The sequence below is a fragment of the Phascolarctos cinereus genome, unplaced genomic scaffold (assembly GCF_003287225.1).
Source record: "Phascolarctos cinereus isolate Bilbo 61053 unplaced genomic scaffold, phaCin_HiC Scaffold_4;HRSCAF=312, whole genome shotgun sequence".
NCBI classification, from domain to species: Eukaryota; Metazoa; Chordata; class Mammalia; order Diprotodontia; family Phascolarctidae; genus Phascolarctos; species Phascolarctos cinereus.
Window position 1 is genome coordinate 246,821,354 of NW_027555847.1, and position 13,495 is coordinate 246,834,848.

Here is a 13,495-nt window from a genome sequence, read left to right on the forward strand (position 1 = left end):
AGCCTAGATAGGATTAAGGGTGGGAAGTAGCCTGGGGCCATAGGGAAGTAAGGCAATGGAGGGCTAGGCTAGGTTAAAGGTAACAGAATTGGGAAATCAGGTACAGGAGCTAGCAAAAAGCCAGTTGATGGGATTATAGCCTCAGGTGAAATCCAAAGATTTGGCCTAGTGGGAAAGTCCAGGATTTTTCCTTTCTGGGGTCAAAAGCCCAACTCCATCACTAGCATTTAGGGCTAAACCTTGACTATAGTAATTTAGCCACTCCATAAGTATGGACCATGAAGCCAACTCCCCCCCAAAAAAGTATATTCTAAGAAAGAGACAAAAGGATTAGGGTGTGTGTCCATGTTTTATTTCTCTCAAGCTGGCTTGACTTGCATGGAAGTTACAGTCCAGCACTAGGCTCCCCTAAGGAGGCTAGTCCAGAACTGGCTCGATTTGGGATTTTGGGGTACAGTGTTATATGCCCTTTGAAGAGCAGTTATTCCCAAGGGGTACCCATCAACTCTGATTGGTTAACACACTGGGAGGTGGGCTATGATTTAGGTCACTTAATCCTGGTACAATACATTTTCAGCACGGGCTGATATCACCTGGATAAGACTCCATGCAATCTTATTATCAGTAATGTCCTTCTGTAGAACTTTTTAGAATGGGGGCTGGCTGTGGAGGAAGCTCTGAGAATCATTTTTCACAGAAGCACTAAGTACAAATGAAATGAAAGAAATGTAAGAGCGAAATTTTGTCTGTGGGCAGAACTAGTCCAAACAAACACTTTTTTTTCCCTTCACTCAAAGAAGATTGAAACCATGCAAGATGAGAATCAGTGAAAAGGAACTGGAAATATTTAGCCAAGAGAAGAGAATGCTTATCTGGCTTCCAGCATTTGAAGGGCTGTGGTATGGAAAAGGGATTGACTTGTCCTGTTTGCCCTGAGAGCAGAATTAGGAGTTAGAGGGAGGAAGATTTTGGATCAACATAAAGAAAGCTGCATAACAATTAGCACTGTTCTAAGGAATAAGGAGAGGCTGTAGAACCTAGTGAATTCCCTAATGGGGCATCTAGGTGGAGCAGTAGATTGAGCACTGGGCCTGGCATCAGGAAAACTCATCTTCCTGAGTTCATACCTGGTCTCAGACTCTTATTAGCTCTGTGACCCTGAGCAAGTCACTTAACCCTGTTTGCTTCAGTTTCCCCATCTGTAAAAGCAGTTGGAGAAGAAAATGGCAAATCACTCCAGTATCTTTGCCAAGAAAACCCCAAATGAGGTCACAAAAAGTCAGACATGACTGAAAAATGATTGAACACAAAAACATTTATAGGAACCCACTCTTCATAGCATCTAACATAGCTAGATAATGAAATAAACTATACTTCCACAGGTGGTCCAGTGGTTATGGCACTGGACTTCAAGTCAGGAAGACTTCAGTTCAAACCTGGCCTTAGACACTTACTAAGCTGTGTGACCCTGGGCAATTCACTTAACCCTATTTAACTCCATTCCTCACCTGTAAAAATGAACTGGAGAAAGAAATAGAAAACCACTCTAGTATCTTTGCCAAGAAAACACCAAAAGAGTTCACAGTGAGTGACAGAGACACTACTTAACAACAACAACAACAACTAAAGAGTTCTCTATCACTCTGCAGATTTGTCTGGGATGTGAAAGAGGATATTACTATTTATGTACAAGTTGGTCTGAAGACCCCTCCACCTGTGCAATTCTGTGATTCTATGGAAACACATGGTATTATGGAAAGAACATTGGATGTAGGTTTTGGATTCCAGACCAGTTCAATTCAACAATCCAGCAAACATCTATAAAACTTGTGTATCACTGAGTCAGATCAGCTTTAAAAAAAAATCAAAATAGACTGGCCAGACCCATATGTGACACTCGTATGTCACACATGTGACACCTTTTAGCTATTTGTTAAGAGTAGTTTAAGGTAGGCACGGTAACAGTGACAGAAGTCCAAAGCAGCTAATTCTTTAAGTCTACGGGATGACAAATATGTCATTGTATTCATTTTCCATCAAGGAAGTATAACATCCAAGTTGTCCAGCAGAAGGTACTCAGCCAAAAATCCCTAGACTGATCCCTTATTATTGTGTGTGGCTTTAAGTAGCGGCACTGATCCATTTAAACCTGTGCTGGCTGGCTCCTCATCTAGCCAAAGAGTGATATGGAATATTACTCAAAACATCAAATATATGAAATCTGTTGTTATAGATCTCCCACCCCACCTCTGAACTTTTCTTTCTACAATCTCCCACTCACCCACATAAACATTCACATTCACAGTACTCATAAACTCAATGTACTATGGCTACAACTGTTATTAGACACAGTGAAAATATGAGGGAAAAAGTTGAGTGCCCTTACAGGGAGCCATCTGTCATCCGCTATCTCCCCAAAACTTCTCCCCATGTACTCTTCCAGGACCTAAAGGGAGGGACAAGCGGAAATTCCCAAATGACCATTATCCATAGATTGTGGAAAAGGAATGGAAGGAAAGAGGTACGTATGTATATATGTCCAGGAGTTGATATGAGGGACTATACCAGAGGGAAGTGGAGAGAGAGTGGTGAGAAAACAACAGGTCCCCTGACTTATTTACCAACTGACAGAAACAAATAACTGCCAGAAGACCTGGTGCCTTCTCCCCTTCCTGCTACAGTTCCCACCACTGATGTAGGATCAGTGTTGCCTCTGCAGGCAGATCTCCAAATGTCTCAACCCAACAGCAGTGGTCTCTCACTAGGGAACATGACTCTCAAAATTGACTATAATTTGCACAATCAGCAAGTGCATTCCCAGCAGCAGCCACTGCCATTCCCCATATAATGAGCTGGAAGTCCAAATCTCAAGGAGCAGTGAAAAAAAATTAGGAGGCAGTAAGTCTTCAATGCTAGTATCCACATGCTTCCTCATTCTATTGCATGACTACTTGCCTATCTCAAGTACCTTTAGCTAGGTGGCTTGGTGGATAGAGTGCTGGGCTTGGAGTCAGGAAGCCTCATCTTTCTGAGTTTAAATCTGGCTCAGACACTTACTAGCTGTGTGACCCTGGGCAAGTCACTTAGCCCTATGTGCCTCAGTTCCTCATCTGTAAAATAAGCTGGAAAAGGAAATGGCAAACCACTCCAGTATCTTTGCCAAGAAAACCTCAAATGGAGTGATAAAGAGTCCGACACGGCTGAAAACGACTGAACAACAAAACAAGTATCGTTGGGACCTCACAGCTTCCCATTATGTCACAAATGCTGTTTTCACCTATAGAAACTTCCAGGCCCTCAAGATCCCATAGAGATGAAATGAGGCTACAAAAATGCCCAATACACATTTTATTAAGCACCTATTGCATATAAAGCACTAGGGATACAAAGTCAGAAACAAATCAGTTACTGCCTGGGCAGATAAGACAGTAATATCCTAAGCCAGTACAAAATATGTATGTACCAAGGAGTTTCAACAGTAAAAGAGAACTAAAAACTGGAGAATCAGAAAAGGCCTCACTGAGGAGGTAATAGCTAATCATTATAGTTCTTCCATTTATTATGCAACTTTGGACAAGTCACTTCACTTCTCTGGAAGTATCCTCGTCAGTGAAATGAAGGGCTTGGAACAGACTATGTGTTCCAAACTCAGACCCCTTTCTATAGGCCACATATTGACTTACAAAGCTACAAATTAACATTATATTGTGCTGTCTTTTTATTTATTGTGATAAACATTTCCCAGTTATATTTTAATCTGTTTTTGGCTATACTCAAGAGTTTTGTGGGTGAGTTTTATACTTGGACTAGATGACCTGTAAGGTCCCTCCTAGCTCCACATTTTTGTGACTGTGAAAGACAAAGCAATCCTTAGACCGCTACTTTGTTGATTGATCTGCTGAATAGATGTTCTTAATCTTTCCATGTATGTCAGGAAACCCTTTGGTAGTCTGGTGAAACCTATGAACCCTTTCCCAAAATAATGCTTGATTGCCTGTATTTGTAGGAGGTATACGTACGTACATACATACATACATACATATATATATATATATATATATATATATACACACATTTTTTTTTTGGCTAGGCAATGGAGTTAAGTGACTTGCCCAGGGTCACAAGCTAGTAAATGTTATGTGTCTGAGGCCAGATTTGAACTCAGGTCTTCCTGAATCCAGGGCTGGTTCTCTATCCACTATGCTACCCAGCTGCCCCCTGTAGGCTATATTTGTAATCAAAAGAAATGCTACCTTTTAATTAGAATTAGTGAAAATAAAAATATAATTTTTTTTTACCCATTCAAGTTCCTGGATCCCCTGCAATCTATCCCTGGACCCCAACACCTGCTCTAGATAAAGTCTTCCAGTTGCTTACTATTACACCACATTTTCGTATAGAATTTTCTACTTTGAGAGGCACTTCCAACATGTTATCTTGATTAATATAGACAACAACCTAGTGAGATACTCAGACTAAGCATGATTATCCTTGTTATGAGAGAGATAAGGACATGAAGATGAGTCACTTAATTACTTGTTTTAAGCAAGCTGGTGGTAAATCCAGAACTAAAACTCAGGTCTCCTTATTCCAGTCCAGGGTTCTTTCCACCAGTATATGCTACTACTTTAGGAACCAAATCCTTTTCCAAGACTAAATTATTCTTGAGCTGTGTGAATCTCAAACAGACATTTTTTCAGCCAGGTTGATTGGTTTCCACTCATCTACACTCTTTCCCTGATTGTACACAGAAACCTGGGGGGTAGGGGGAGGTGGGATAAGATATTGCCTAACACAACCTTCACATGAACAGTGTGGATGATATTCTGGCCAGGGAAGCCTGTTCCAGTGAAAACAATGAGAATTGCTCAGATGTGCTTACAAATGAAATGAAGGAATCATTGCTCAAGAGGAAATAAGTAGGAGGGTGAGAGAACTCACCATCAAAGCATGCAGAGAGGAAGAAGAAATTGTACTTATTTTCCAGAGAAACGTATTTATATTTTCAGTGAGTATCCAAAACCCACCCAGAAACATATTTCAAATTCAGGAATTGCTCATAGCCCACTGCCTTACATTTGCCACCTGTGGTGAGCAAAAGAGACCAATGTAAATGAACATATTGCTGTGTCTGTCTCCATAGGGCTCAAAGGTGGTAAGCTTGAGGGCTCTCCTTGTTCTCATATCAACTATTATCCTCCTCCTATGAGAAATAAACAGATTCACAGAGTTCCAGAAGGCATAGAGTTTTTCAGGATAAATCACTGCAGGATAGTCTTTGCCCAAGCTCGAGGCTATACCAAGTTTTACCTGATAGTAAGTGTGGTAGGAGTAATATTTATATAGCTTCTAAGGCATGGAATGAATTCCTACCCTTACTCATTGGACCAGCTCACTTACCTTGATGTACCCTCATACTAGTAGGTTTGAGGGTCTCAGAAAGGGACCATCACTACTGGCTACACCTCACACTCTCTAGGTATCACCTTGTTATAGGGGAGATACATCCCTACTATTCACCAATGTAGCTCCTGAGCCCCTACCACTTATATGAAATCAGTCATGACACAATTAATTCTTAAACATAAAACACTTATTACAAATAAGGTAAAAGTAAGAATATATAGTTGCTCTGTATAATGTAGATGTAAGAATAATCTATGTATCCCATTCCACTCATAAACCAAGGCACACAGTTCCCATGATGGAGAATGGGTACATAGATATAGAAATCTATCAGGGAGGCACATGAGTGGGAAAATCCATGTGCTAGCAGCAACTCACAACTCTGGACTGTAGGACTTAATGTCCTTAGACTCCTCAGGAACAATCATAAACACACAATGTTGGTTCTCTGCTAGCTGCTCCGCATCTGGTCTTCACCACTCTCCTTCTGGGTAAATCCATTCTTGTTTGTTTTCAAGCTAGTAAAGCAGGGAAAGGTTCTTTTAATTCAGTCTCCCTTAATAGAAGGCTGAGAAATGGTTATGCTCTTATAGCTCCAAGCAGTTTTCTTAAGTCAAAGAACTATAAACACCTCAGTTAGCTCTCTGGGAAATACAGACAAGGCCAGCTAACTCTCAGTCAACAGGATTCTGCTTTGTCCAGTCATCCCTCAGCTAGTCAATTCTCTTCTCATAGACAATCTGAACTCTCAGAAAAACAGATGCAGAGCCTCTTTCCACCTCTGATTCTACCTTTCAAAACAGAGAGAGCAGTAAAGAGAAACCAGGCACCTCTGAAAGGTTTTTCCTTGTGCAAATTGTAGATAGCACAAGAGGACAATAAGTTCAAACAGCAGCAAAATTCAATTGTATTTCAATGAGCTACCAAGCAACAGCTCCAGCCTTTTCTTCCAGCCAGTCATCAAAACAATACCTCTCTTCCAATCACCAGGCTTCCAGCAAAACAACTGAAGCCTTCCTGATAGATTATTTTCCTGCTGGCTTCTTTGTTCTCAGCCATTTCACAGCTGGCTTTTTTTCCCCCACACCTGATACCTTTAGAATCAAATCTGTTGGACAGAACCCAATAGTCCGTATATAATCTTTCCATTGTCTCCAAATAGGTATTTGAGTTACAACTTAGTGATAATTTTCACACCTCTTAAAAAAATAAAATGACATGCAAAGGAAATAATGGACCATAATATACTATAGACACCATTCTCAGTCATTTTTCTGCCTTCCAGCAGGTCCTTTCAGTATGTTATCTAAGGGGCAGATTTTTACCCATCCTCCCAATACTCTGTCTCTCTCCTTTTTTTTTTTTTTGGCTAGGCAATGGGGTTAAGTGACTTGCCCAGGATCACACAGATAGTAAGAGTCAAGTGTCTGAGGTCAGATTTGAACTCAGGTCTTCCTGACTCTAGGGCCGGTACTCTATGCACTGCACCATCTAGCTGCCCCTACTCTGTCTCTTTTTAAGAGATATAGACAATGTCCTATCAAGAGACATCATCTATGTCTCTTCTCAGTTTTTTACTCATCCTCCTAACAGTCTATGTCTTTTATTTTATCTGAGGAAATGTTGTTTCTTCATAAAGTGATTTTATTCTTTTTCCTTACATAAACATATTTTTTCTGCTACTCATAAAAACCAAATAATTCACATTTAAAAGAGTCAGTGTCTCCTACCCAGGTCCCTGACGGGTAGACTAGGTTGTTGTTTTTTCCCCCCTAAAAGGCAAACAAGTTGTCTCTAATTGATTTGATTGATCCAGGGAGTTGGTTTATATCGCTGATAAGCCTCCTATTTCCTAAGGGCATGAAAGAAGCCATCTTGGGAGGAGTTAGTGCCCCTTAGACTTGGTAAATGTCCCACTTGTATGGAAGTTACCTCACCCTGCAAACTAGGCATATTTCTGCATAGTGTCTGTGTGTGTGTGTGTGTGTGTGTGTGTGTGATCACTTTGTCTATCTTCCCCATTTAACTGATGTGGAAACTGGGTACAAGAAGGACTAAATTACTTACCTAAGGTCACACAGGAGTAAATAGTAGGTCCAGATTTGAAGCTCTGGTCTGTTTCCAACTCCAATAGTATTTCCACTACATCATGCTCCTCTAATAGCTAAATTTTACTTGACCCAGAAGGTGATAGAGAGCAGTGGAATCTGTGACTTAGAAAGTGACATGGTTTGAAGTGATGAGCATAAAAAATAATTTGCATCAGCTCTTATGGGAATGGGGAAAAGCAAGGAGCCAGGCGAGCAAGAAAAAGAATATACCAGAACAGTCCAATTATAAAGTCATCAGAGCCTGGAAAAAGTAGTTCTGAATACTTTCAATGGCTCTCCACTGCAAAGTGAGTAAAGTTTGAATAACTACCTATTGGCTTTGTGACCTTGGATACTTCCCCTCATCTGTATGGTGGGGGATGGAGCAGGGTAGGGGGAGGGGTCAAGGAAAGGTTGGATGAGGTGATACCTGAGGTCCCTAGCTTTAAATCCTATTACCATGGTACCTTTTTTTTTTTTTTTGCTAAGTCTTTTTACTTGAATTCACTCAGCACCACTTCTATCTGTGAAAATCCTGACCCATCATTCAGGGCCTAAGCCGAAGGCCCCTATAAGGAATCATTTTAGCCTATGGGTCTAGTGATGATATCAACTTTGCGGAAGATTTAAACTCTTTTTACTGTATCCCAGAAAGCTAGGTGGCACAGTGGACAGAGTGCTAGTCCTGGAGTCAGGAAGACTCATCTTCCTGAGTTCAAATCGGGTTTCAGATAGTTACTAGCTATGTGACCCTGGGCACAGGTAACCCTGTTTGCCTGTTTTCTCACCTGTAAAATGAGCTAGAGAAGGAAATGGCAAACCACTCCAGTATTTAGCATCATCATCCAAATGGGGTGATGAAGAATCCGAGAACCAAGCAACTTAACAACAATAACAACAACAACTGAATCTCACAAGGATACTCTCCTTTTGACCCAGGAATTCAACTTACTGTAATTCAAGCCTATAGTGCTTTAAGGATTATAAAGTTATTTCCTCACAAGAATGATGTGAGCTTTATTACTATCCCCATGGGCTTAGAATTATCCCTATTGTACAAGTGAGAAATCTTAGGTTCAGAGACAGGTAACTTTTCTATGATTATAAAGCTTACAACTGTGGATGAAAGACTGGAATCTGTGTCACAGAACCCACTTCAACTATCTCTTACTCTCTTGCATACACGTGGTTTGTATTGTGTTTATTTGGAATAATAAAAATATGTAAATTAAGAACTGAAATTTAAAAAATGAAACAAGGCAGGAGATTAAAGGTAATTGGAAATACATAGTAGAGAAATCCTCATAGTCCAGATGGATGATTCCCAACTTTGCCAGCTTATTTTCTGTAAAAGTAACTCCCAGTGCAGTCACTCAATTAGAGATTTAGTATTAAAAGGGAATTTAAAGGTCGTCCGTGCCATCTTCTCATTTTAGAGCTGAGGAAACTGAGGCCCAAATTAGTTAAATGAAACATGAGTTCATAAAGGAGCCAAAATTTGAACCTAGATTGCCTGATGCTAAAGTTAAGACTTCCCATTACCCTGCTCTACCTGACAGGATTTCCGAAGTCCTGGAGGTATTCTTTGATAAGTTCCAAGTGAGAAATCCTTATTGCTGTGCTACCTTTTGTTTTTAAAATCTGCCATGGAGGTTGGCTTGTCACCCCACACATCATTCCACATAGGCATAGCTTCCCAGAAAGGGAGTTCTTTGCCCTTTTTTCCTATATTGCTCAGACTCTCCATCTGGACCCAATCTGAATCTAGGAAATGTCCTAGAAATCAGGCTTACTTACTTCTTCATGTGAAAGTCTTACAAAGAAGGGTGATGGATAATTATGTTCAGTATTGTTTTATAAAGCAGAGAGAATCAGTGAAGGGTAAAATTCCTTTAAAAAAAAACTTGGCATGAGACCCAGCAAAACAAAATCATCCTCAGGGTATCAAAGGATGAAAATGGAAGGAGAACATAAAACAGAAGAATAATGGAAAAGATCTGCAAATATTTTTTATGACAAATTGTTTTTGCCATCAAGTAAAGTGACCACTAGTTGACTCTAATACAATTTTAGCTATACTTATAGTAAACATGGCTCTAAAGAAAGCAAAAATGAGGTAAAGAATTCCTGTCAAAGGCATTACTCAAGTGGTGTAGCAAGAACAATTGGTACAAAGCATCCCCCTGCCAAAAAAAAAGCCCTGAGATATGCTTTTCCACGAACACACACAAAACATAAGAAGAGAGGGCTCAAAATTAAGTACAATGGTTGTGAGGTTCACATGTAGTGGAGGTTCACATATGTAGCATAGGATAACTTATTACTCCTAATATTTCAGACAGCTCTTCTATAGAATCCACATATGGCTCCTCTTTTTAAAAAATATTTTATTTTTAATTTATAGAATAAAACAAGCATTTCTGTAACACATAATTTTTTAAAAAGATGTATATTTGTTTTCTTTTGTTTTCTTTTTTTCTCCCCTCACCCCCATATTCTAGAGATGGCCACTATTAGACATAAAGAGATAGAGATAGAGAGATACATATTGTATATATATGTATACATAAATACACACACATATACAAATATACACATATACATATATACACAGATATATATGTAAAATTATTCTGTATATCTATTTATCAATTCTTTCTCTGGATGCAGATAGCTTCTTTCTTCATATAGCCCTTATAGTTAATTTGTGTATTTATAATAGTCAAAATAACTAATTCACTCAAAGTCGGTCTTAAAACAATATTGCTCTTACTGTATGCAATGTTTTCCTGGTTCTGCTCATTTTGCTCTTCATTATTTCATGCAAGTCTTTCCATGTTTTTCTAAGATCATTGAGCTTATTGTTTTGTATAGCACAGTAGTATTCCATCACAATCATATTCTAGACACTAGAGGGACTGACAGAGACATTCCTATCTGCCACAAAGGAGTCCTGTTCTCTGAAATTAGATCCCCAAGATAAATATGCTGAGCCAGGAAAAAACTAATTTTGTTTTAAGCTATGTTGGGAGAAAGAGAAAAATCAAAGAAAAGATAGAACAATCAATTGGGGTGGTGTGCACTATGTGTGTTGGCAGAATTGAGGAATTCCTCTTATGGAAGTCTTGATATTGAATGTGGACCAATAGAACTCAAGGCTGTCCATCAATTATCCCTCAAATTTGCTATGCGACTGGCACACCTTTGTTGGTTGTGTACTTTCTTCCTGTACTTGTCAACACTTCTCTTGAACAATTATTTATCATCATCACTGTATATTCAGCCTACTCACATCCACCATGAGCTTTTCCATTTCCCTGGGTGACCTACAACTTTGATGCTTTCGGTATTGTGGTATTCTCTGACTCACTGTCATACAGCATCATTATGATAATACTGATGTTAAAAATCTGGGCCTTGGAGATTTCTAGGAAGGAAAATAGCTCTCTCCCCAAAACCTCAGCAAAGATCTAAAAGGATGAGAAATGGAACAGTAATCAAGAAAGACCAAAAAGAAACATCAGTACACCTAATCGCAGATGGCTTAACATGTCCAGAAGCCTATAGGTCCTCAGAGAAAGATGTTGCCAGAGAAGATAGGATCTAGTGTAATCTCCAGGAAATGATCTCTGGCTTGTTGGAGCAGCAAAAGATTGCACAAAGTGCCTCTTAAAAGTTCAGGGAGATAGGACCTAAGGCACACCAATACACCTGAAGTAAGAACTGTTATCAGAGTCACAGCAATACATGGGGACAGCACAATATTAAGGGAGCTAACCCCCAGGGCCTTCCAAAAGCATTGACTGCAGCCCTCCTCTCAGAGCTACATAAGGTGACAGGGATAACAGAGGAGCCAGAATTGGGGCCCCTAAGAAAACTTGTTACCAGTGATCCTCTTGTGGTCACAGCTAAATACAGGATCAGCATGGCACCCAGGAGGCCCACACACAAGGGAAAGGAGGCTTTCTTAGGAGGACTGAGACCAAAAATACTTTGATATTCAGAACTTATCGAGCCATAGTGAAGTATGGAGACAATACAAGGTTGGGAATTGTGCAAAGAGATAGAGAAAGAGATGGGGCTGAGGTTTGTGTTGGGCCACCAGGAAACCAAAGCTAGAGATTATGGTGGAGGATGGGCCCTAGTCCCAGTTACCCCATCCAGAACTGCAATAGCAGTGGCATTTAGGTTACAGAGGGGAAAGGATCAAGGGGCCTTCCTAACTTAGACAAAAGTGTGGGAATGAGTAGAGCCTGGCTACAAAGACTTAATCTACAAAAGGAGGCCAGAGATATGAGGAAACAGAAGAAAAGTCCAAATACAATGAAGAAATACTTTAGGGTAAGAGAAGCTTACAAAATAAGCCCAGAAGAAAAGAATAATTCCACATACATGCTTAGAGAAAAGAATGACAGCCTCAAGGACTATAACAGCACATAGAAGAAAGAAAGAGATTTTTTAAATGAGGTTAGAGCTCTTGAATAAAAAAAATTGAAAAAATAAGTGGCTTAAAATAGAAGGTAGGAAACCTTACTTATTAGTGAACTCCCTAAAAAATAGAGTGATAAAGTACAATGCAGATCTTTAAGACCACATAAAATATTAGAACAAAATCAAAAGGCTGAAAAATTAGCACACATAAAGGATTTACCATCAAAAACAACTTATCTAGAAACTAGATCAAGGACAGACAATTTAGGCATCATTGGATTCCCTGAAATTATGACCAAACAAAAACATGAATACTATATTTCAAGAAATCACGAAAGGAAACAGTCTAGATCTATTGGTACCAGAGAGCAAAGTAAAAATAGAAAGAGTCACTAGTCAATTCCTGAAGAAGAAAAAAAAAACCCAAAATTGAAAACACTCAACTATATCATAGTCAAAATCCAGAGCTCCCAAGTCAAAGGAAAGAAATCATTTATAGGAGTGGGATCAGAGAATTTCGATTATATCTTAATCATGTTTTTACCATTCCTTTTATCTCCCCCATCTTCTTTTTTTTCTTTTTTTTTTTTTTATAAAGCAGGGGGTGAAGGGGTAAAGAAGTACAGGAAAAATAAAGACTTACCAGAAACACATTTGTGTTTTCTTTTGGTTGATGCTTTGTTTTCTATTTTCAGAAGTTCTTGCCATCTTTCTTGTATTATTTCCTGCATCCTAATGTTCAAGCTTTTTGACTTGGTATGTTCTCCTGGAAGACTTGTGATTTTTTAAGCTGTCTCTGAATATTCTGCCTTCGAGGTCAATGGCTTTGACTTTTATAAAGATCATTTGGTCCTTTAAGATTGTTGTTGTTCTTTTATTCCTCTTCTGCCAGGTTTTTCAATACTTCAGTAATTATGTATTTCAAATCTATTCAATGTTTATTTCTTTGGAGAAACTTTCCACTATGCTTTCAATTTTTCTAATTTGTAAATTTATTTCTCCATTGAGAGGAATAAAATCTGACATTCATTCATAATTTCTTCTCCTATGGACTTAATTTTTTCTTTTAACATTCTATAATTTCTTGTTGTTTCTCCATGCCATACTAGGATTCCACAGGATTCTATGTTTCATCAGATATTGGTTTACACTCCTTAGTCCTTTAATATTCATCAAGAGCTTTGTAATTTCTTTGAGTACTTAGTGCTCATCCTTCCTTTTAATATTATGAACATTTCTGTTGATACGCCCACTTGTGCTTTGGGATTTTAGTGAGTTTTCTTCCTTTTGAAAACTTTTGGGTGTCAGCATTTTTTCTTTATATTCCTCTATCATTAGCTTTCTGATTCATTCCTCTTTTCTTGTGGGTACACCTCCTCTTCATGTCCAATAACTCTTCAATACTTTGCTATTGCTACTTCAAAAATGTTGGTACACATCACCGTAGCACCCAAATTGGTCCAAAAATTCTCTATTGTTCAGTAATTGCTTTTGAAGGTTTTCTACTTTTTCCCCCTTTATATTAATGTAGTCATCTTGTAAATTATTCTCCTGATTGTAGAAGAGAC